The sequence below is a fragment of the Falco cherrug genome, chromosome 9 (assembly GCF_023634085.1).
Source record: "Falco cherrug isolate bFalChe1 chromosome 9, bFalChe1.pri, whole genome shotgun sequence".
In the NCBI taxonomy this organism is placed as follows: Eukaryota; Metazoa; Chordata; class Aves; order Falconiformes; family Falconidae; genus Falco; species Falco cherrug.
Window position 1 is genome coordinate 5,795,017 of NC_073705.1, and position 22,606 is coordinate 5,817,622.

At 45.9% G+C, this 22,606-nt stretch overlaps 2 protein-coding genes across 5 annotated transcripts in view; one reads left to right on the top strand and one right to left on the bottom strand.

The window, feature by feature from the left end:
- The window catches only part of OLFML2A (olfactomedin like 2A), a 51,317-nt gene extending 29,547 nt beyond the window's left edge, over positions 1-21,770 (bottom strand). The window contains exon 1 of the mRNA XM_055720036.1: positions 21,591-21,770. The gene's annotated coding sequence lies outside the window, so the exon portion shown is untranslated. The remainder of the gene's footprint in view (positions 1-21,590) is intronic.
- NR6A1 (nuclear receptor subfamily 6 group A member 1) overlaps positions 1-22,606 on the top strand; it is a 98,450-nt gene that overhangs the window by 21,166 nt on the left and 54,678 nt on the right. The window lies entirely within an intron of this gene.

Sequence of the window (22,606 nt, forward strand, 5' to 3'; positions counted from 1 at the left end):
ACTGTGGTTCCTCTACAATAGGAATATATGGTTCCTTTCTTTATAATGAGAACAGTCATGTGTAATCAATGTACAGTAGGCTCAGAGTTGTAAATATATGTGCAGTTGTTTGCCTGTTGATTAATAAAACACATTTTTTGTAGGCATCTACCTAGGCTTTCATGTAGCTGATCACTTTTATATGGAAACAGAATTTCACATGCATATGTAGAATTTAAGTTGCTGTTTAGACACATTTATAGTTTATGAAGATATATTGGCTAATATTCTGTTAATTCTTTGTAGCCTGACATAGCTGAGATTTACTGCATTCAGGCCTTATGCATTAAAAGGCACTAAAACAAAACTAAATTTCCACAGTATTCTCATATCAGAATGTATTGGCAAAATACTAAAAGCAAGGCTGTCTAATGTGAACTGAATGACCCTTTCTTTTTCCCTTAAACAATTGTATATTATTGCTCATCTGAATTTGTCTAGCTACAGCTTTCATGTCTGTTACCTTTTGCTCAACTGAAAAATACTTGTCAAACTTCTGTTCCCTATGAAGATATTTATATAAACTTTTGATAAACTAAATAAACTGAGCTCCTTGATTGCTTTTGATGTCTTCCTGTCTTTTGATCAACCCTTCAGTGCTGGTGGGCATGCTGAGCTGCAGCAGGCATGGTGTGGGCACACTGGTGGGCTGGCCTGAGTGCCAGTGGGCAGCAGTGTCCTTAAAGTGCTGCAGCGAGCTTCGCCACCGCTGGGTGTTGATACATGAGCCCTGGCAATTCCTCCTGGGGCAGCTCTGAGACCTCTCCAGCCCCAGCTGTCCCACTTCAGTAGTGGCAGCACTGAACATGCCGGTGCTCAGCACCACCCTGAAGTGTTCGGTTTGGCTGCGGGCCGGGCAGGCGGTTGGGGGTGGCCGTCTCTGGTAGGCAGCCAGCAGCTGGTGCCAGAGACATCTAAAACTTCCCAAGCATGGATTTTGAAAAATCCTGAATGTGTCTGCTAACCTGTCTTCCCCTACAAGTGTTCTCCCCTGCTGTCTTGTTATCAACCATGGTTAAAGGAAAAAGCTTGATTTTCACAACAGAGTAGAAAACTGAATTTTTAGGCTTAATTGTGCATCCAGAGCACTTGAGATCTGTGAGCGTCTGCTTCGGCCTTCTTGCTTGTCATGTGCTAGTGAACTGGGGGGTGGCCCTTTGCTGTAGTTCTTCCTGTTTGCCTGAAATGTCTTAACAGTAATTGCAGTGAATTATTTTCACATTTCCTTGCAGTAAAGATGAGCACCTCTACCAGAACCTTTGTATTTTGTATCATCTTTTTCTATTTTCATACAGGTCTGTGGGGAAAACCAGTTGGCTGAAATGTCTGCTTAAAATACTACATAAGTGCTTTCTTATACATCATGTAAGATGCCACTGGAAAAAATCCAGATTGTGTACTCTTGCTTTTGAATGAGTCTTCCAAACATGCTGAAAAATTAAGTTTGATGCAGTTTGACATTTTTGCCTTTGAAAAAGTCATTTGTCTAGTTTTCATAATGTTTAAACAATTCAGCTTGCATGCTTTCAGGCTGTTCACTTTTGTATTACTGCAGTAAATTCTCACTGTCAAACTGCCATGCTCACCAAGGGTTTTAGTAGAAATGCTTGCTATGAGTGACTGAACGGAGCCCTTCAGTCCTGTCAGACTTGAGGAGAGGTGACACTTTTTTTTCTAAAGCCCATTTTGTGAAGAGTTCGGTCTGTTTTGTTTGCAGCTGTGGAACTCAGTGAAGCTGTGCCTGTGTAAAATTGAAGAAATCGAAGTCTTTTAGCAGGACAAGCAAATGGGGATTTATTTTGAATATTCACCTAACTGGAATTAAGTCATTAATAAGTTGTTCTGACTTGAACTGTGCAGCAAGCTTGGAGACAGTTATTGTGGGTATTGGCACAGCATGTCTGAACATGCTGCTTGAAAAGAATCTCATAAGTGACTGGAGGAGGAAACAAGGCATAAGAGAAGTGCTTGGACCCTTGATTACATGGTGGATTGACTGAGCAAAATGCCATCCCTTTCCCCTGTTTGGCCACATAGTGTCCCTCCTCACTGAGCAGGGTGCTCGGAGAGCGGTGGGGTGCATCACAGGGGGCTCTTGCCTTTACTGTGTGTGGGTCTCCACCTGCTACATTGCTCTGCCCAGGGCCAGTGGCATTCTGGGCACAGGCATGTCATGTGAATAATTAAAAAAATGTCTGGAGAACAGCTTGAGGTGGTTCTTCTCTGTCTGAAGGCAGTATCAGTTATGCCTGTCATGCAGACCAATGTGTGACCCTCCTGGGACACCCACAGAGCAGGGAGGTTTCTGCCTGCCCAGGGCAGTTAGCTCTGGCGTGGCCACCAGGCTTCCTCCTGCACAAATGACTTGAGTTTTCTGGCTTGAATCTTTTCGACTGTAATGGAAGCCTGCCCTGCCCACTGCAGCAATGAAGCATGCTCTCTCCAGTATCATCTGAAATCACTGGCCATTTTCTGCTTTGCCCCCTCCCTTTTTTTATCCCTGTCAGCCCCACAACTTCAGTCCTGTCATCTCTCACCGACCAGCAGCTGTGTTGTGCCATAGCTTGTTTCACTCAGGAGGAAGTTTCATTTCTTATAGCCCGGTAGAGCTGTAGGCACACACCTTACTGATAGTGAAAGTAGATATTTACTAAAGGACTATACAGTTAGGTGCCACTTTTATTTAAAAAGAGTTACTTGATCAACTGTTCTGCCCTCTCCTGCCCCTTCAAAAATGCCCATGCAGTTCATGACTTAAATCATGCTTTTGGCGTTCTTACCAAACCTGGGCTAAATAAGACCACTGCAAGTTAACAAAGTAACTTCTCAGGTGCCTAGGAGGAAAAAAAAACCCTTGAATCTTTTTAATCAGTACTTGAAATAGTAGTGCAGTAGGGCTCGGTGCCTTACCCTGTGTGTAGCTGGCTGGAACTAACTTGGGCTTCCCTGGGCTTGTTGACTCCTCCGTGAAGCTCCCTGCTGCTTTTGCTTAACTACCCTGGCTCTGCTCTGCCCTGCAGCTCCTCTTCAGCTGATGAAGCAGCTCTGACACCTGCCCGATGTGCAGAGCACAGAGCAATCCTGTGGCAGGCAGGGAGGAAAGCAGAGAGGGGCAGGGAAGAGTTTCTAAGGAGAAAGACCCAACAGCAGAGGAGGGACCCAGTACCACATCACACCACACAGTCCAGCGTGGTGTGAAGTCCTTCAGGAGGATCTGTCATGAGAATAAAGTGGTTTGGGAACAGATTCTGGGAATCCGGGGGGAGAGGGACAGAAGCAAGAGGCTATTGTTTTCAGCCATCATCCTCTGAAATGCGACCCCTTCCCAGGCCAGGAAGGGTCTTGTTCAGTAAGAATGGGATGGCTTTGCTGTGTTATGTTTGAGGGTGCTGTGAAGGATTATAATGATGCTGTCTGTGGAAGTGGCTCCATTGCTATCGCTTACATGCTGTAAAACAAAGAATGAATTTAGTGGGTGGCCGAAACATGAGCAGTGAAACATGGCTAGGGCTAACAACCTGACAAACATCTGTAAGTACAGAAGTATGTTCTCTCTTTGCATTTCTTCTGGTATTTTTCTGATACACATGGGCCTGTCTTGGCTCTAATTTCAGGAAGATGCGTTGTCACAGTAGCAGCTCACTACAATCTTTCAGCTTCTAAAGGTGAAGGCTGAAAATTCTGGGATGGACATCACCTGGCTGGAGATGCTTAGGGTGTATAACCTCTGACAGGCATTGGGTTTGTAGGTGTACACAAGCTGTTCTGGTGTGTTGCCTCTGCAGATCCCTTTTGCTATGTGGCTAGAGGCTGGTTTTCAGGGTTAGGAAGAGGAAAGCTGTCAAAAAAGTCACCGGAAGCCAACACCACAGCTTTACAGCCCAAATTATATCAATGTTCCAATTATAGAATTCAAGTTAAACCTTCATTTGTGCCGTGAAACTGTGGTGGAAGTAATATATAATGTTCCAATCTGTAGTATAAATGCAAAAAACTGAAGTTACTGACTTTGCTCAAATAAAACTTTCTTTTTTTAAAAAAAAGACCTCACAGCAAAAATACACCTAGTGCAAGATACTACTTTTAATGTGCTTCAGTGAGCAGTACAGACTTGTACAGAAACACACCTGACAGTTGTTGATTGGGTTTCCATGTTTAAATGGGAGGCTTTTTGTATTCTTTATAAAGTATTCAACATGGAAGCACCTTCTTTTGAAGCTGATAAATGTCAGAACTTGAATACAGCACTCCAGCAAAAAGGTTAAGTCACTTTTCTTGTTGGAAAGATGCCCTGAGCAGCGTGGCTGCACGGTCTCTTAGCTAGCTGGTCCGCAGTTTGCATTCATTGATCAGTGAGTTGATAGAAATGAAAACCCACCGACAGCAATGAATGTTGATTGCAGCCATTAGATGCTGAAGGTGTGCAGCGCTCTCCCTTCAGACCGTTCCGCTGTTCACCTGTGTCCCACAGAATGGTTGGTATTGTAGTCTTGACCTCAGGACGTGCAATTATTTAAGGGCTTCTTAAAATCTTGGTGACTTCTAGAAAGTACACTTCCACATGGAGAGTAGTAGAAAAACATTCTTTTTTTAGGAACTACATTAAAAATATTATATGAATTGCCTTTTTGGTTTTTTAAAGGCAGTTTGCTTTGCTTGGATCCTCTGCTTATACTACAGATTCTGCAGTCAGGAATATCTGTTTTGGAATTTAGGTGGTTCTTGATTCTGTGTACCCCAAATGGTGCATTCAGTGAACCTTTTGTATTCTTGCATTTAAATTATTCTCCAAAAATTCTCAAGCACCACATTGTCCTCTAACTCAGCGAGGTCTGGGCCCCATCCCAGAAGCATTCCTATTACACCAGTATAAGACATCGTGCTTAAAAGCATTCATCACATCCCCATTGAGTCTACTTCTCGGCTGCCAAAAGCACTGCAACACCCGCATGGTGTGTTTGCTGGAGTATCTGCTGCTGTTGACAAGTGGTTTATCACTTCGAGCAACCATTTCAGATGGTGAACTTCTGCGTGGTTCATTTCTAGACCTTCGGGTAGGAGAGCTCTGACGGTCTATGTAACTATCAGCTGAACCACCTTCTACTGGTATGTGTTATGACAAAAGCCTGTGTGATATTTTAATGCCACTAGGTCATAGGATACGAGCATATAAAGGTGCAGAGCGCGCCTGAAGGGAACAGCCTTAACTTGCAAGAGCCTATGCTTTCTCTTGGTCCTGAGGTGGGCATCTGTGTTAAGTGCTGCCCATCTGTGACTGCATATAGAAGTAAAATTATACGTGTTACAAGATCTCTTCTTCTAGAGCAGCCCAAGACAACATTCCCTGGCATATGCTTTGAGTCTTGTCTTTTTCTACACGTTCTGTGGTGCCTGTGGGGGCAGAACAACTGCCCGCAGCCTCGCGAAGGCACATGCTGCTCCAGCCCGCTGTGTGCAGTCCTACATCTGACCACCCGGGTCAGGGGCAGGAGGGGCACCATGTCAATACTGCTGAGCTGCCTGCACGTTTGGCTTTCTGTTCCATTGCAAGGAAGGATATTTTCTTGCTTGCCTGGTTGTAAAAGCGACAGCATGAGTCGCAGGAGCAGCTGGACCTTGCTGGGAGGGATCTGGTCCTCGGTTAGCGTTCCCGGTGAGCAGCTGCTGAAATCGAGCGCAGGTTCCTGTGAGCAAATGAACTGACATTCCAAAGCTTTTTCCAGTGAAGCTCAAGTTGCCAGCCCAAATGGAAACGAGGTTTCCCTCCTGATCTGGCCTGTATTCTGCTATTTTGAACGTATACCATGCTCAGATTTGTTTCCAAGTATACCATATGGTGTGGATACGTTACTGCTTTTGTGCTGCCCGTACAAAACCTTTCGTTACTCAGATACTTTTGCAGCAATTCTGCTCTAGTATGAAGTTTTAATTATTTTTTTTTAGAAGAGAAAACAAACGTTTCTTATACACCAATTCATTTTTGGAGTAAGTAGAAGAACTGGAAAAACTCAACCTCTGTAGCTCTTAATATAATCTGTAAATCATGACCTGTTAATGGCAACCACATGTGAAAAACTATGAAGGTTCAAGCTTTCCATTTAACAGAGGGTTTGTGATAAACCTCAAGGTACAGTCAACGGTCGATGGTTTTTTCTAGTTCTCAAACTCACCGACAGCGTTGAATGTTCACTGAAGCTATCCAAAGATGGCTGTATACATGCACTGTACATATTTTCCATGCATATGTTTTCCATAGACTAGCAGTGGAAACACTGCTGAGGACTGCACATTCTTTATTTTAAAGTCTTAAACTGCAAGTATTTTAATTACAAAATGGAACCATGAGGACTAATGAATTGCAGAAGTGTAACGCTACAGTTATAGATGCTAAGTTGACTTAAGTGTTTCTTAAAACAGCTTTGAATGTATCTGAATTGCACTGTGAAAAAGCCTTTCCTCCTGTGGATATGCATATTCTAAAAAGCTATGCTAAGGGTGTTTATGTTTCAGATTGCTTTATAAAGTTCACTTTAAATACATAATAATAAAAAAAAAGCAGGGGGGACACCCATAGCTGTAAACCTACACCAGTGAGAGCAGGTGGGGGTCCACTTCTTAGTGGAGTGCATAATGTTTGTATTTCTACAGCTCCTATCCCCTCTCTTCTTGACCTTGGGTTTTTAAAAGCTTTATCTGTGCCATTGCTTTAAGGCACGCAGATTCTCAGCAACTGCTTGGCTGAACTAAGGTGACCCTTCAATGGCAGAACATCTTACTGGGCAGAGCTGCTGGAGAGTGGGATGGGGATTGGTCATGCTGCTTCTTCAGTCGCTTGTTTCCAACTGGATTAACCTGACCCCAGGATGTTTTTTGTATTGGCTGCAGCATGATGCTCCCAGCCTGCCCAGTGGGTAGGCGGGCAGCGCAAAATATGCCGCACCTGATGGCTTCTTCCCTCCGCTCACTTACTTGTCCGATACTCAGCGCCTGAGATGCTGTGGCCCCACGTGCTGCAAGGAACTCACAGGTGAAATCTCCTGGAGTTGCCTGTGGCAGCTGAAAGCATCAAAGGGTGTTGCTGAACATCCAGTGAGCTCGTACTGTGGGTGTTAAGCATCGGGCTTGGGTTCTGAGTCCCCGCGCCCTACGGTGGAGATGGAGCAGCCAGGTGTTCAGGACTGTGGGAAATCCTGCCCAAAGCCAATCATGGCAGGAGAAGTCCTGAGCCTCAGATTATTTTAATGTCATCTAGAATATTATGGGAGCAGCTTAATTGCAAATGTTAAACTGAATATGTAAACACCTGCCTAACAGTTGCACTATGTTTTCCCTGAAAAGTGGAAAAAGGGATTTAGTCTCTTGACATCTCTGTATTGCATCTGTCTAATTATCTTCACTTTTTCCACCTGGCTTGCATGGTTTGAGAGAGAGGAATTACCTGCAGCTTCTTTGTTAAAAATGAAATCTGCTGTCATATCTGAAGTAACTTTGCTGTGAGTAAAGCAGAGCCTACAGTTAGTGGGGATAATTTATCACTTAAATTCTACGGACTTGCTTTGAATTCAGAGTATTTGCTCTTGTTGTAGGGACTGTTAAGTGTGTCAGAGTGTCCTGAGCTGATGCACGTAACTTAACAGTAAGTGTATTGTCTAATAAAGTACTTGAAACAATCTCCTATATTGAGTAAGCTGTTTGAGGGAGAAGCTTGTTTCCTGAATACAGTTTGCAGTCTGCACTTAATGGACAGATTTTAATGGTATCGTTAAATGTCAACTGATACTGAAAATCGAAAGAATTCTCTGAAAATTAGTCTCACCTTTTTCTTGCCATCTTTTGGGAGTAGGAGCTGGTGGAAAGAACAAAGAAAATTTGAATTAATAACAAACAGTGCTCAGCCTGGAGTGTTAAGCCTTGTTAATGTCCCAATATGAGGGGTGACTACATGTGGGAGGTATAACATAAATCAAGGAAACTAAGTTCAAGTCAAGCATGAAATTTTGGTTTTAACAAACCAAAACAGTGTGTTTAAATATAAACTACATTGTGAGAGAGGCTTTTCCTCAGTTCACTATTTCTTCCTCCTTTTGTACCTCCACTGACCTTCGGCTGGGTAACTTTCATCTTCTTATTGCATGATTTGAGAGCTTGAGTTTCTTCTGAATGTTAAAAACAAACTGTACATGTTATTTCTATATCCTGGCTGTACGTTCCTTCCCTCTTGCAAAGTTCAAAGCTTTCCATCAGCTAGATTTTTGGACAGATTCCGAAATGATAAAATCATTCTCTGGAAACTGTAACTGGGCAGTATGTGCAAGGCTCGGGGCAGGCAAAGATGAAACCTTTACAGCCGTTCTGTTGCTGGGAGTTTTACCCCCAGGACTACGTACAAAATCCACGTTCTCTTTTCACTCGCCAAGTCCTTTCTCTCTCGTGTGTGTGTGTACACATGCATACACATGTATATATCTATATAGTGTAAGGACCTTTAAAGAGGGGATTACCCTGTTAGAGCAAGAGCCATCAGAAAGCTACACCAGTGAGGCTAGCAGCACGGAGACAAGATTTCTCTGCCACATAGTCCTAGCGCTTTCTTTTCTTACTGTTGCTCAAATGATTGCCTGTGTTTTATCACAAAACAGGTCACGTCATTTTTCATCTATTTTCTTCCCTGTTTTGCTTCCCTACTGAAGTGTCTTTATGCCGAACAGAAGGCTCGGCTGTGGGGAGCAAAGCACCCGCGGCAGGTCGGAGCTGGGCACGCTGGGGGCGGCTGGAGAACCCCATGCTCAGCCACTGTTGCCCAAGCCTGCTGAACAAGAACATTTGTTCATTTTTTTTGCATTAGCATGGCAGAATTGGTAAGACACTGTGGAGGTGGTTAGTATGTGGGCTGCTTAGTTTGGTGTGACACCCTGAAAGCTTGTTATCTGCCCTGAATCTTCAACATACCTTCCTCTTTCACCTTCGAAGCACTGAAACCAGCCCATAGTTGGCAGTTGCCACCTCTATTGTTATTGCTTAATTACTGTTTTCCATCGTGGAAAAAGGATTAAGTGGACCCAACACCCTCCCTAGATGCTGAAGGCGGCCAACCATGGGACGTGGGTCTCTGAAAGCCCAACTGTTCGCTCGGTACGTGGAGCGCCTTATAAACTGGAATCCCTGTGAGGTCGTCAGCATAACGATGTGAATCGGGAAGGTAGTGGGCTGCTAAATTAGAACTTTGCAATGAAAATGCAGTAAGTTCAGGGCATGTAAGGTTTTCTTTCAGCTTACAGTGGAAAGAACGGGTTTCTATATGAAGAAAATGGTTTCCTCAAAATATGCATATGAACCCTGCTGAAACAGAGGTTAACCTGTTAATTGCCTGAAATATGGGGACAGGATTTAGTTAATTTTTTGGATGTTTCTGGTACTTTGTGTATTTATGGTGCCTGAACAATTCTTACACCCCAATTCAGTCATTCTATTAGCTCCTCACAAGAAGGCATTTATGTGTAGCAGGGCAGGAATCCTAACGGCACTACTCTAAAGTGTCACTAAATAAATTTAACATATGCATCTGGTAGTGAAAAAGCTACCCCTTCCCTTTGTCCCGCCGAGCCATAGCTGTGCCTCGTCCGAGGGAGGTGTGCGACCCCAGCGTATGGAAATCGGGCCTAAGATCGTGCTCGGCCCCAGACCTGGTGTCTTGGTGCCTGCCTTGAAGCATTGATGGAAATGCCATGTGCAAGCATGCTTCCTTTGTCCTGTAACAAGCTTTAATTGTACTATAAAAACGTGTTTTCTTTGTGGATGTAAATGACCTCAGCAGTGTAAGCGTGCAAATACACCTTGACAAGACAACGGGGAGACAAAAGGATGTAACCACTGGCAGTATTTTTAGTTACTGCTGTTGTTTCATTGAAATTTGGGTGAGCATTTAAGTAGCAATGCCATGGCCAATCACTTCAGATTCAGCAGTCTTCTACAATTAGCATTGCAGACTTTTTTTTTTTCAATTGTCCAAAAGCTCCTTGGACTACTAGTTGACAATTCTTGGGACTATGTGAAGTCAGAGGACAAAGTTACCAGCCTATTCTATTTGCCCTTTTATAGAATAAAGTGCTGTGATGGTGATCCTAAAGAAAATAAATGCAGATCTCTTCTGGGACCTGAGAGAAATGCTGTTAATACCAGCTTCCAGCGATTTATGGAGGACTTACTGAGTTCTATGGATCTCATTTTGAGTTGACAAGCTTACTCTTGGATGCAACATACCCTTGACTTTTATAAGGTGTTTGACTTAATACCGTATGACAACTTAAACTGGTATGATACAAATTTGTTGTGGCAAATGTTAAAAGGCTTATAAAATGACAAACAGGTAGGTCTCGATGCAATTCTGAGTGGGAACTGGATCAAGCTGGCGCAGTCTTAGTTGACTGCCATGTCCTAAAACCTTGCTGTGTCACTGGCCTGGGAGAAACACGGTATCAGGTGCTGTTAGCAGGTTTGGGGGGTTTTAGACAGAGGTGACGCACATCTGGTGCTCTAGACAAATCAAGCACAAATGAATGCTTTAGCACAGTCAGATGCAAAGTTACATGTTTGGGAACAAGGAATATAGGCCATGTGTGAACATAAAGGGCTCCACTGTATGAAGCGGTACTTGCTATGGTAGATAATTAACTGCATGTGTGTTTCCTGACTTTCACTACTGTGCAAACAATGAAATACTGAATAGGAACAGAGGCTGTCGCATGTGCATTTAGTTCTCCTGTAACTGCTGAAATACTTTGTCCAGTTCTGGTCCAGGCTGCCCTAAGGACACCACTGAGCTGAACAGGTTTCTGCAAAGATGAGTGGAGGGCAATTAAATAATGAGAAAGACTTGTCACCAGAAAAATAAATGTTCTCTGAAGTAAACCAGTGAAGGTTAGGGAGTTTTGTCCTGCCTGTTGGTGTCTTTCCCTGCAGAAATGAGCCAGTTGGAGCACACCAGCCCTGCCTGGGGCTTGGTAATGGGGCTGCGTTTGGATGGGGGAGCAGAACCTTGAAGATGGGTGTTATCAGGGAAAAAACGGTTTGACTTGCTCTTAGAAACCTGATGTGTGAACTTCCGTTTCAAGAGCATATGGAAGAATGGAAAGGTTTTTTTGAACTACAGGGAGGTAATTTTGCCACAAACCAAATTATTTTACATTATTCGCCCCTTGTTGTTGGAAAATACAGGACTAAGTCTCAGCAAATTATTTTAGCAGAAAAGTAAAATTATTTTGGTTCTGATTCTTTTTGCCAAACATGGTAATATTTTAAAATAAGGCATTTGTGAATGAGCTAGTCTGGATGTTCTTGCAATCTGACATCCCAGGTTGAGTAATCAAATGCCCTATGTTTTTTTAAGTACATTACTGAACGCTTTCCAAGCCACTGAAATAGTTGTATTTTTTAAATGAAACTTGTTTCACCTTTCTAGAACAAACACACAAGCTCTCAGAATCAAACCCTCCATCTCCTGCTACCTGCTAAAGGAAGTATTTATCAAATTTCCTTGTAGCGAGAAGGGTGGCCGGGGCTAGAAGACACTGCCATGGGCAGAAGCTTCCTTGCTGACCTACTTACACAGGACTGATCATAGTGGATTAGGCTCCAGCTCGCTATCCTGTCTCCAAAGTTGTTTTTGTGCAAGATGAAGGGATCAGATGCACAATGTGGCAGGACCCGCCTGCCTCTTCACTGAATTTTCCAAAGGACTAAGTACAATTTCAGCCAAGCAAACCGGCGAGGAAGATAAGGAGCTTCTTCAGGACCATAACAGCTTTCCAGCACCCTGAGGGTGGCATAAAGGGATGTTTTTCTGAGCAGACACAGCAGGGAGGGGTTTTGGAGCAAGCTGCATTTATGAGCTATTTCTACCTGCAGCGTATAGGGAACAAAAATGACCTCAGCCCAGGATGTCTTAATAATAGTGTATCTTCATCTCATTTCATGTAACTTCAGAAATTGTCTTTGTTGGAAAAAAAACTACCTTGATGCTTGGGACCACTATTGAATTGTAGCTGTTGGCTGCAATCAATGAAGCAGTTCTGAGACTGAAATAAAATCAAAACAGTGGCTAATGGATGTTCAGAAAAGGATACAAGGAGGAGAAACTTGCAGTTTTCCTACTCATCATCTCCTGTCTTCCAGACACTTTTCAGCACACTGAGACTTGTGGAGACAGGCTTCTCTGCGGCTGGTAACCGTGAATGCACTTCTCCTTAATGAATTTGCACAGCTTCCCTGTGAACCTTTCTCCTCCATCTTTTAAGATAGTATTTGTTGCCATGAAGATTATTGTCTGTATTGGATTCATCATTGTTAATAGAGAGGGATCTCGGGTGTCCTCCTGATGAATTTCTGTAGTTGTACTATGCCCTGACACATCTAATGCTGGGTAAGCAGCTTCTGTAGATATAAATAACATTGTCTCTTTCAGTATATAAAACACGCTAGCAGTTCTTCATCACTGGAATACTGCACTGCTCTAGACCTAGCATGCTTTATTACGGTGGTGAATTTAGGGTAAGTACTTCTTCAGAAGATACTGCCTTGCTGACTGCTGCTCTTGGCTGGCAGCTCTGTGTCTCTGAAGATCAAAAAGATTTCCCATTAGCTGTGAATTCAGCGCACAGTTCCTGTGCCTCTGTTTCAGGAAGGAGAAAGATGATCCTAACTGCAGATGATTCTGCTACAGAGACTGTTTTCTGCCTTTTAGCATTTTAGAAATTGCTAGCACAGTCATCAGTATGACAGCCTTCGCAAAAATTAGTTGTTCTGTTGCACAGAATTGCCTTTTTGCTCTGAGGTTGGAACTAGTTGGACTTGGCCAGTCTTTTTTTCAGGGTAGGGCGGGCAGAAAATGCCTTCTGTTGTCATACTAGTCTCAACAGCTGAACTGAGATTCCCTGGTTATTCTTTCTGAAATGTATGATGTAGCTGCAGACAGTACTGTTAAGAGAGAATCCCGTTGTTTTCGAATTAAGGTCTCCTTTGACGAGCCAGTGCATGCCACAAAGCCTGCGCTGTGTGGGCGCATCCTCAGTGGTCTGCCTGCCCTTCTGTGTGTTTTACAAGGAATCATTTTAGTTTTTCAATTTGAGGTACTGAAGAAATGGCCAGAACCTGTGTGTGCAACCACGAACATGGGAAAATTCTCTTGCAAAGTAATCAGGAGAGAAATTTGAGGTATTTGTTTTGTTTAGCTGGCTTGATCTTTAAAGACTATCCTAAAACATGATGCCTGCTACAGAAGGGGAGGTCCATTCCCGAGCAGGACATTTCACAGGTGTGTGACAGGACCCCCATTTTACCTGCTGCAGTGTGCCCCTGCCCACACATGAAGCACACTTAACAATACAAAAATATACATAATTACATATATATGTATTTATACATGCTAATTGGGACTTTACATTTGACTCACTGTTTGGAATGGATAAAGCTTGCGTTATCTGCTTGGGAAGCAGTATGGATGGAGAGGGATCCAATGAAGGATTTTCTTTTCATAATCATGATGTCTCCTCCCAATTCATGGATAACTGTCCCTTTGAAGATAATTAGTTTCTGTTTTTCAGCTTTGTAACCCAGCAGTTCTCATGTAATAGACTTCAAGGCTTGGAGGTCTTCTCAAAAGAAACACCTCTAAAAATCTCTCTCTCTGGTTCCGTTTCAGCAGCATGGCACCCCCAGGTCAATGTTACGCTGCCATCTTGTAAGGCTCCATTTCACAATACGCCTAGTACAATAAAGATTTTTACTTCCAATAGCTGTAAATAACTGAAGCAAAGAAAATGACACTGTAATGACCAGGAAAAAGACAGGTGAAGATCCATCCTGTCATCCCCCCAGTCTCCTCCTCCAGCCGCTGTGAGATTTCTTATCACTTGCCAGCGTCTGGCTTAGCTGCAGACGCGTTACTCTTTCAACAAGACGCATGTCTTCCTCGTGAGTGGCATGAGCGCTGGGCACAGAACAAGTGCCCCCATCTCGCCAAGCTGCCACAGGATGCTGGCTTCCCCGTCCTGGTGCAGCGGGTGCTGCTTGCCGCTGGGCAAAACCGTGCCTCCGGCATCCTGCGCCGTGCTCTGGTCCACACGGTGGGTGAACTTCCACTGTACTTCATTGCTGTTTGTTCCTGTTTTCACACCAAATTCATTTAGCCTTGTTTCCAAATGACCTGAACTACAGCATGCACATGGACCGTCAACTAATTTAGAGCGCTTCAGCCATATTTCTGTGATAATTTTCTTTCCCCTGCTTATGTATGCTGCTCAGCCAGCAAGCAGCAGCACCTCTGTAGCTGTTCTTCAGGTGTTAAAATTTAAATAGAAGTATCTTCAAAGGCTCTGGTAGAACAACCAAGTATGATTGGGGGGGGGGGGGGGGGGGGGGGGAGGCTTTCTCATATCTGGTTACCACAGGCAAATATTCTGCTGGAAGAAAGACTTCCTTCCCCCTCTTATATATTTAATTTACTTGCTTTTGTGTGCTTTTAAATATTGGATGGATGTGGATATGACCCCCAGGTGATTCTTTTCTGCATTATACATTTAGCCTACTTGAATGCAGCCATCAAGTGAAACAAAAAGGAGAAAATGTACTTGTGTTCATTTACAAGAATGATCTTTGGATAATGTCACCCAAATATTGCTGGGTTTTTATCTTGCCTATAAAGTAAATTGGTCCCAGTGTGCAGTGAGATGCACATAAAAGTCTGAATATGAAAGTAGTATAAAATTCAGATGAGTTGTAGAACTGGCTTCAGAATTTTGAAAAAAAAATTGGAGCAGATTTTATTAAGTACAATTTATGAGGGAGTTACATAGTTATTTTTTAGAGGTTTTAATCTGTGAATCTCAAATCTATTGGCACGCTGCACTTTCTCCTGCCCTTTTCACTGCTCTTTGATTGTATTACCTACCTTTTCTCCCGGGGTGTGATGAGATGAGAGCACAACTGTTCTAGATGTGTTTTGTACCACAGCACGATAAGCCACAGAGACTGATGATGAGATGATAATTCTCAAATTTGGTTGGTGGGCTGTTCTTTGAATTGCAGATTCTGCAATCACTTAATTATTTTTGTAGTTTTCCTTTTACACTGAACTTATTGGTGCTTAGAAAATATTTTCTAGTATTTTTAAGAAGCACCTTCTCCCCTTCCCTTTCCTAAACACTTACAAACTGGTGTGTGTGTTTGCATGATCTATGTTTCAGTAACTGCTTTCTAACCGGAACAATTAAGAGCTGTGAGAGGAGAGGAAATTTGTCATAAAATGTTCCAAATGGAAATCTGCTTTTATGTGGTTTCAGAACAACAATCCAGAAAGCAGAGGTGGATATACCGCAACAGTGTCACAATTCAGATAGCAAAATCCTTATACTCAATAAGTAAACATCAGGGGTTTAGGAGGGAAGTCTGGTTCTGCTCTCAGGCTGAGCAGTCCAAACCAACTATCCTTTGAGGGCACCACAAAGCTCACACAGATGATGCAAACGAAATAGCCTCACTTTACTCAAATATTTCAGTATGTTCTTCATTTCCAAAGCAGACTGCAGAAACATTGCATCTATCCACTGGTTACTGCAGGGGGAAAAAAATGAATTAAATAGGGCAAACAAAGCTGAAGCTAAGCTATTATGTATTTCAGATTGCTTAGTATTTGGCATGTGGACCAAATGCATTTAGATTATAAAGCATAAGCCTTTCAGAACCTTAAGTTATTTTAAAATTAAATGGATGACAGGCACAGGTCTGCTGCATGGATTTGATTTTCTTTGTGTCTTAGCAGAAGTAGTAAGCAATGTCTGTAAGTATCTAATAAGGCTATTTTCTGCTATTATGGAGAGGTTTGCTATGAGAAACAGAACTGAGAGCGTACCACATTTTCAATAAAACAAATTGAACAGATTCTCAGAAATCTAGGTCACAGTAACAGATGACCTATACATGGTCCTAGTTTTTTGATGCAACTGTCTAATCTGCTCTGAGAGTACTAGCCAGACATCATTCCTAATTGACCTTGATATTCAGTGAACAGAAAAGAAAGCTAAAGCCACATGATATTTAAATCTTTAGCAGAAAAAAATATATGGCGAACCCAAACGCGTTGTGTTTTATAACTCGAATGTGTATTTGCCTTGTGAGCCTTGTCCACAAATGTGTTGATTATCTTAAAAATCTGAATTTGAGACTCCACCTAACAAACTAAATCTGAATATGAACAGCCATTTTTTAACACCCAGTTCCAGAGCAGCATCCCTTGTAATAACTCATTTTGTATTGCAGCTGCCCTGTTGAGACCCCCCCCCCCCCCTGACTGTCTCGGGAAGGTGTCGTGCTCTCTGGCTGGGTGAGGGCTCGCTCCTTGCCTTGCACGAGCCGGTGCGGCTGGAAGCACAGCACCCAGCGGTACCCAGGTTCCAGGCGTGGTGATTATGTAAACGGCACTGCTGAGGCTCCGCTCCGGGCTGCTGGCATGCGTGCAGCTCTTGGTGTAAGTAAATATGGGAGACTGCAGATTACAGTATGTGTGGTGGAACCCTAACCACCTCTTTTTATAGACCAGGCTGATCCTTTTTGCTCATGACATCAGATTGGAGATGTAGCATTATTTAAAGAAGGCACTACAGACTTTTACAAGAGGAAAGATGGATGTGTACTTTTGTGCTAAGGTAAAGGTAGGGTCTGCCAGTAAGCCCAAAAGAAACTAAGCAATACAGCCTTGAGTGCTCATACGGCAAGATACTTTTCAAGAACACTATAAACTGATGTAGGCTACCAAACCAAGAATCAGTAAAGGTACCACAGGAAGGTTTTGGATTGATAACCTACGGCTTGCTGCTCTTACAATGTGCCTCTCTTTGGCAAGAAACAAGTGTGTAACTTCTGAGGCTCATCACGCCTAGCGCGGGAGCCACCATCGGAACACACGGACCACGTCTATCGGGCTTTAAAAGCAGTTGGAAGTCGTGCTGTGGGGCTGCCCCTTGGGAGCTGACGGCAGCATCCCCTGGGGAGCCACATCCACACACCCCAAGCCCCGCCATGCCCCACCATGCCCTGCCGCGTCAGCATGCCCGCCCCGAGCCTTCCCCTGCCCTTAATCGCATTTTGGCATCTCATCTCAGACAGTCTGGCTTTTTTGTGTGAAACACAGGTTTAACCGCAGGCCTCAGCAATGTCGTGTTGCAAAACCAAATCGTGTACAACTGAAGGCAGCGAAGACTGAAAGCAACCTGCTGCCAAGCAGGCAGAATTCCTATTCTCAAGCTTACTGCAATATTCATTCACAGGCACGCATATTTAGGTGGCACAATTAACTGTTAATGCAGAAGGGGTTTCAGTATTGAGATGCAGCACTTCAGCGCGCTCAAAATCTGCAGTTTTATGCAACGGTCATTTGTGGTGATTGTGTTCATTTCTTTGTGTTATGGTTCAGGACAGCTGCTGACGGTTCAAACTATTTTCAGGCAGTACAGTGAAAGTAAGAATGACTGAAGTCTATTTAAAAAGGTGATGTCATCAGTCTGTATGTCCATGTTGCTTCTTATGAAAGAAAAAAACCTAACCAACCAACATGCTTTCATGTTACTCTTAACATAAAAATACCCAATTGTTGTCTCTTGAGTTCTTAATGTTGGAAACTCTTGAGTGATATCAATCAATACTGTGGTTTTGAAATGATTACAGCATCTGCTGGCTATTACTAAGATAAAGTGAAATTCTTGGGATTCCACTTTTTTTTAAAAATTGCCAAGCATACCACTAGATTTCAGCATACCTGATGCATTTTTATTGGCAACTAACCTGTAATGCAATATTATGTATTAACAAATAGTCAGATTATATACACGTTGGTCTTTTGTGTCAGTTGTGACTTCCAAGTCTTTTAGTGGTTAATAGGTTTCTTCTTTTTTGTGAGCCTTTATAAACTTTCTACTGGAATAGCCATAACTGGAATTGGAAAAACTGACTTTTTGAATTATCTGTTATTTCTATGTGCAGCTTGAAAAAGCCAACCCACACAACAACAGCCATCAGCATCCTTTTTGTCGCTGCATGACGGGATTATTCCCATGTCCAAGCTGAGTATGCAGATGTTTACAGGGGCGGGCTTTACCCAGACATTCTTTTTATGGCTATTTTGATTAGGCAGAAGCTCTTTTTGCCAACCTAATGGTCTGGTTTCCGTTCAAAGTGATATGCTTAAACAGGTATTCAAACTGTAAGACCCAAGTGCAAGAGCAGAATTTAACTTCCCAGCATATATGTTTTTGGTTTTCTTTGTAGGCAGCACTTTCAAAGGGTAGGTTTTAAAATCAGCCTCCAGACGAATACTGAGTATTAGCAGTCTAACAGGTAATGGAAAAGGTTGCTTTAAGAATAATACGGTCTGCAGTTTGAAAGCACTTTGTAGGTAGAGCCATCAATATCCTTAACCTTTATTAAAAATAATCCATAATGCTTTTGTTGAAAGACTTATTTTAGGTAGGTCCTTCTGGGTTTGTAAGTACCAGCAAGAAAAAAAAAATGAAAATAGCTTGATTGTAATCTAGCCTGATTCTTATCACCTAAGTTTTACTGAGAAGTAATACACCCAAGCCATTGTGCTACATCAGGAAGAGAATTAAAGGAAATTATATAATTATTCAGACAAAACTGACCCTGTGAAAAGTATTTACATTCACATTTGTATTTCTAGTGTTCTGGAATAGCAGCTGAAAATTACTATGAGTTGACTGCCTCACACAGAGGGATGTTTTGTTAATCTTACAAAGTAGCACCTTAGAGAGGATTTTGCTTTTTTCAAAAATGGTGGTGGTTGACTCATCCAGTCTCCCCCCCACCCCCCAACGTTGCTCAAAGGAGCAATGGAATAGAGTCCATCAGCTGCCTAATAGGCTGGTGCAGAACATCAGCATGAATCTTCGCAGGTATCTCCCAGATGCCTTAAGTAAGGAAAACAGGCCCATCTTTCAAAATTCTTCCCCTTTTTCTGAGGTCACAAGGGCTACATTGATAAAACACGCTTAAAAGCAGCAAACAGCCCAACCTTTGTTTTCTATGGTTTATGATACTTTCTATCTCTGCAGTTCATAATAAAGACCCACATTTCACAACTGCAATATATTGCAACTCTCAATTTCATTGTTTTTCCTGGGTGAAGAGAGCCAAGTCATTCCTGCTGCTCCTGTGGTGATACTTGCATGTAGGGATGCTCCTGGCTGCTCTCTTAACACCGTATGCCTGTGCATATTTTAAGCATCTTAATATCTAGTCGGACAGGGTATTCTGTCTGATGCTAAGGTGGTAGGGTAGGTCAGATTTATGGAAAAATATGGAAAACTAGGAACTGCCTAAAGCTTCCTGCTATTTGGGTGAAGACTGCACAGACTCCCACCCCTCAGCAGAGGCACCACGCACAGTGAGGGGCTGGCTTTTCATCTCATAAAACCCACTGGTTGGTTTTCTAATCTTGATAATTTCTGCTCATTGGCTCCAATCAGCAGATTAAACCCCTGTCTCTGAGCAGTCCTCATTTTAACTCTAGACCTGGGGGGGGGAGGGGATGGCAGGAGGGAGAAAGTAGGTGAAATGGGAGGTACCAGACACTGAACATTTTGGTTTTGTTTTTCTTATTTATTATGGTATTTGCCAAGTTGACAGAACTGGATAACGTCCTCCTACACAACTGATACAGGAGACGCACGGAATGAATTTACTGACCCTTTTAGGATGAAATCAGCTGTCCAGCCTCATCCCCTTACAGCCACCACTAAAATGAAGTCCATTAGAACACCACCACATCTCAGGCTAGACATCAGCTGCCTCAGTAATGAATCTCTGCTTTTTAGAAATGCTTTGATGTTTTTCTGGCCTCAAATTCTTTTAATTTCTTCTCCTTCTCCCCCCCCCACCCCCCCCCCCCCAAATTAAAATCTCCAGCCAGATCATGCTTCTGCCTTCCAGACACAGGGCAGTGACCGCAGCTGAAAAGTAACCATATGGACTTCATGATTTTATGTACTGTGACAATAAAGCTTTTATGACATTCTAGGTGGTTAAAAATGGCAGTAAGGCGCTCTTAAACATGGCACAGTCATGTTGCTTTTCTGAACCGGCAGACCTGCCAACAGCGCATCAAAAGCTGTAATTTCCTGTGCACTGAAGCCCCTATCTCTGCTGCCTCCAGCTTTGTGTCCCAGGGCTTGTGCCTGTGTGCTAACAAATCTCTATTGTCCAGCGGGGCGAATAGTGGCTGGGACGAAAGAATTGCTGTCTGGTTTCTATTCAAATCCAGGTAGTGGGATATATGAATGGAGTTTCTCAAACAGCCATGTGAATAACCTCTGCTCTGCGTGGCGGCTGCCAGTGCCTAACGGGCCGGACCCGTGCCCGCACTGCCGCCAGCACCGGCGTCTGAAATACACTTTTCACGCTCCTCGTAGCTTTTAATACTTATTAACTTTTAAAATATGCTATCTGGCATTCCTGGATAAAACAAGGCAGGGGTAAAGCATCCCCTTCGCAACTTTCTGAAGTTGTCAAGGAATTCGACGTGTGGCTTTACACGCGAATTGCTTTTGCCCAAGAAAGGGCTCGGGAAAGTTGGTGAACATTATTTTCTCAGAGCACACTGGGGCCCCGTGCTCATTGTGCACCGAGCCGGTGGCCAGTGCCGCGCCCGGTGGCGGCGGGGGCGGGCAGGCGCCTCGGCTGCCGCCAGCCCCGAGGGAGACCCCCGGTGCGGCAGGAGCGGGGCACCGCCAGCCGGGGCGGCTCTGCAGGCCCTGGGGCGGGTTCTGTGGGCCCCGATGCTGTCGGTAATTCCCGCGGAGCGCCCGGTGGCGGCCAGCCCCGCCCGCAGGGCAGCGCCCGGACCCGCCGAGCCTCACACACACCCCTCCCCCCCCGCCGCCACAACAAGTCGCCGGTCGCGACACCGGCCGCGGAGCGCTCGCCCCCGTCTGCCGCAGGTGCCGCCGGGGGAGGCCCGGGGCGGCGGGGCCAGACAAAAGCGGGACCCGGGGGCAGCTCCCTCCGCCCGTCCCGCGGGGCCGCCGGTGCCGGGCGCTGCCGCCGCGGGGCGGGGATGGCGGGGCCGGGGCTGCCCCCCTCCTTTGTGTCCCCGTCTGGCTCAGTTCCTCCCCGCCAGCCCTCGGGCCACACGCGTGTCTGGTTACCGACCCAGACCCGGAGCAACTTCCAGCGCTGCGGAATCGCTCGAGTTTCTCCTTCTTCTGCGGGGCGGGGGGCACTGCCGCCTGCTCCCCCCGGCCCACCCCGGCGGCGGCAGCGAGCCGCTCCCTCCAGCTGCCTTACATTAGCAGATGTATATATTAAAAAAAAAAAAGCTTCTGTTCGGAGAACAAAGGAACACGTGCAGAAATGAGACTGGAAAAAAAAATACATAAAAATAACCCGCCCCTGGCAGCGCGGCAGGACGTAGGGCGGCCCCCGCCCCCCCGGCGGCTCCCCCGGCGGCGCCAGCCCTCCCCGGCGGGTCCCCGGGATGGAAGCCTTACCTGCGGGGCGGCGCGCTCCGGGGAAGGCTCCGCGCTCGGCTCGCTCTCCAAAAAAGTTGCCGCCGGTGCGGGCGGGCCAGCGGCTCACCAGGGCCGGCAGCGCGGCCTCGGCTCGGCCCGGCCAGGCGGCGGAGTTGGGTGCCGGGCCCCGCCGGGTCCCCCCGCCGGCCGCGCAGCGCCAGCCGCCGCCGCCCCCCGCCCCGCTATATAGGGCCCAGATGACGGGCAGGGGCGCAGCCGGTCATGTGCGCGCTCCGGCGGCGTCGATTGGCTGTCCCGGCGCGGGGGCGCCTCCTGATTGGGCCGCGCCCGCGCACCGGAGGGCCCCCCCGGCGGCGGAGCGCAGGCCGGGCCGCGGGGCCGCTTGTTTGGGTGCCGGGGTGTCTGACGGGGCCGCCGCCGCCCGCTGCCGCCTCCAGCGCCCGACGGCAGCGGACCGGGGTCCGGTGCGGCCGGCGCGCACACCTCCCCACCCCGGGAAGCGCATCGCTTCAGCCCCGCCGTGGAGCTGTCAGCCCCGGTCCCGAAGAGCACGCTCGGGGGTGCCCGGCCCCGGGGGGCCGCGACCCGTTCCTCAGCGCCGCCCGGCCGCGCCTGCCGCCCCCCGCGGGCTCAGCCCGGCCCTGCTGGGCCACCGGGCAGCACCCCGGCCCGCGCCTGACCCGGGGGTCACTCCGCCAGTGCGGGCCGCGCCGCCTTTACACGGCGGGGCGGGGGCTGCGGCGGGCGGGGCGCGGGGGGGACACCGCGAGGACTGTCCCCCTGGGGCGGCTGGCCGGTCCCCGCCCCATCCCGCCGGCACAGCTGCCTGGGGACGGTGTGTGGCAGCCCGATGACAGCCGGTGACAGCCCAGGGACGGCCCGGTGATGTCCAGTGACAGCCCGGTGTCAGCCCGGTGATGGCCGGTGACAGCCTGGTGACAGCCCAGCGGCCTCGCAGGGCCCCGTTAGCGGCAGCGCTGCCGGCGGGGCGCGGCGGGAGCAGCCCTGGCCACTGCTGCAGGGCCGCCATGCGG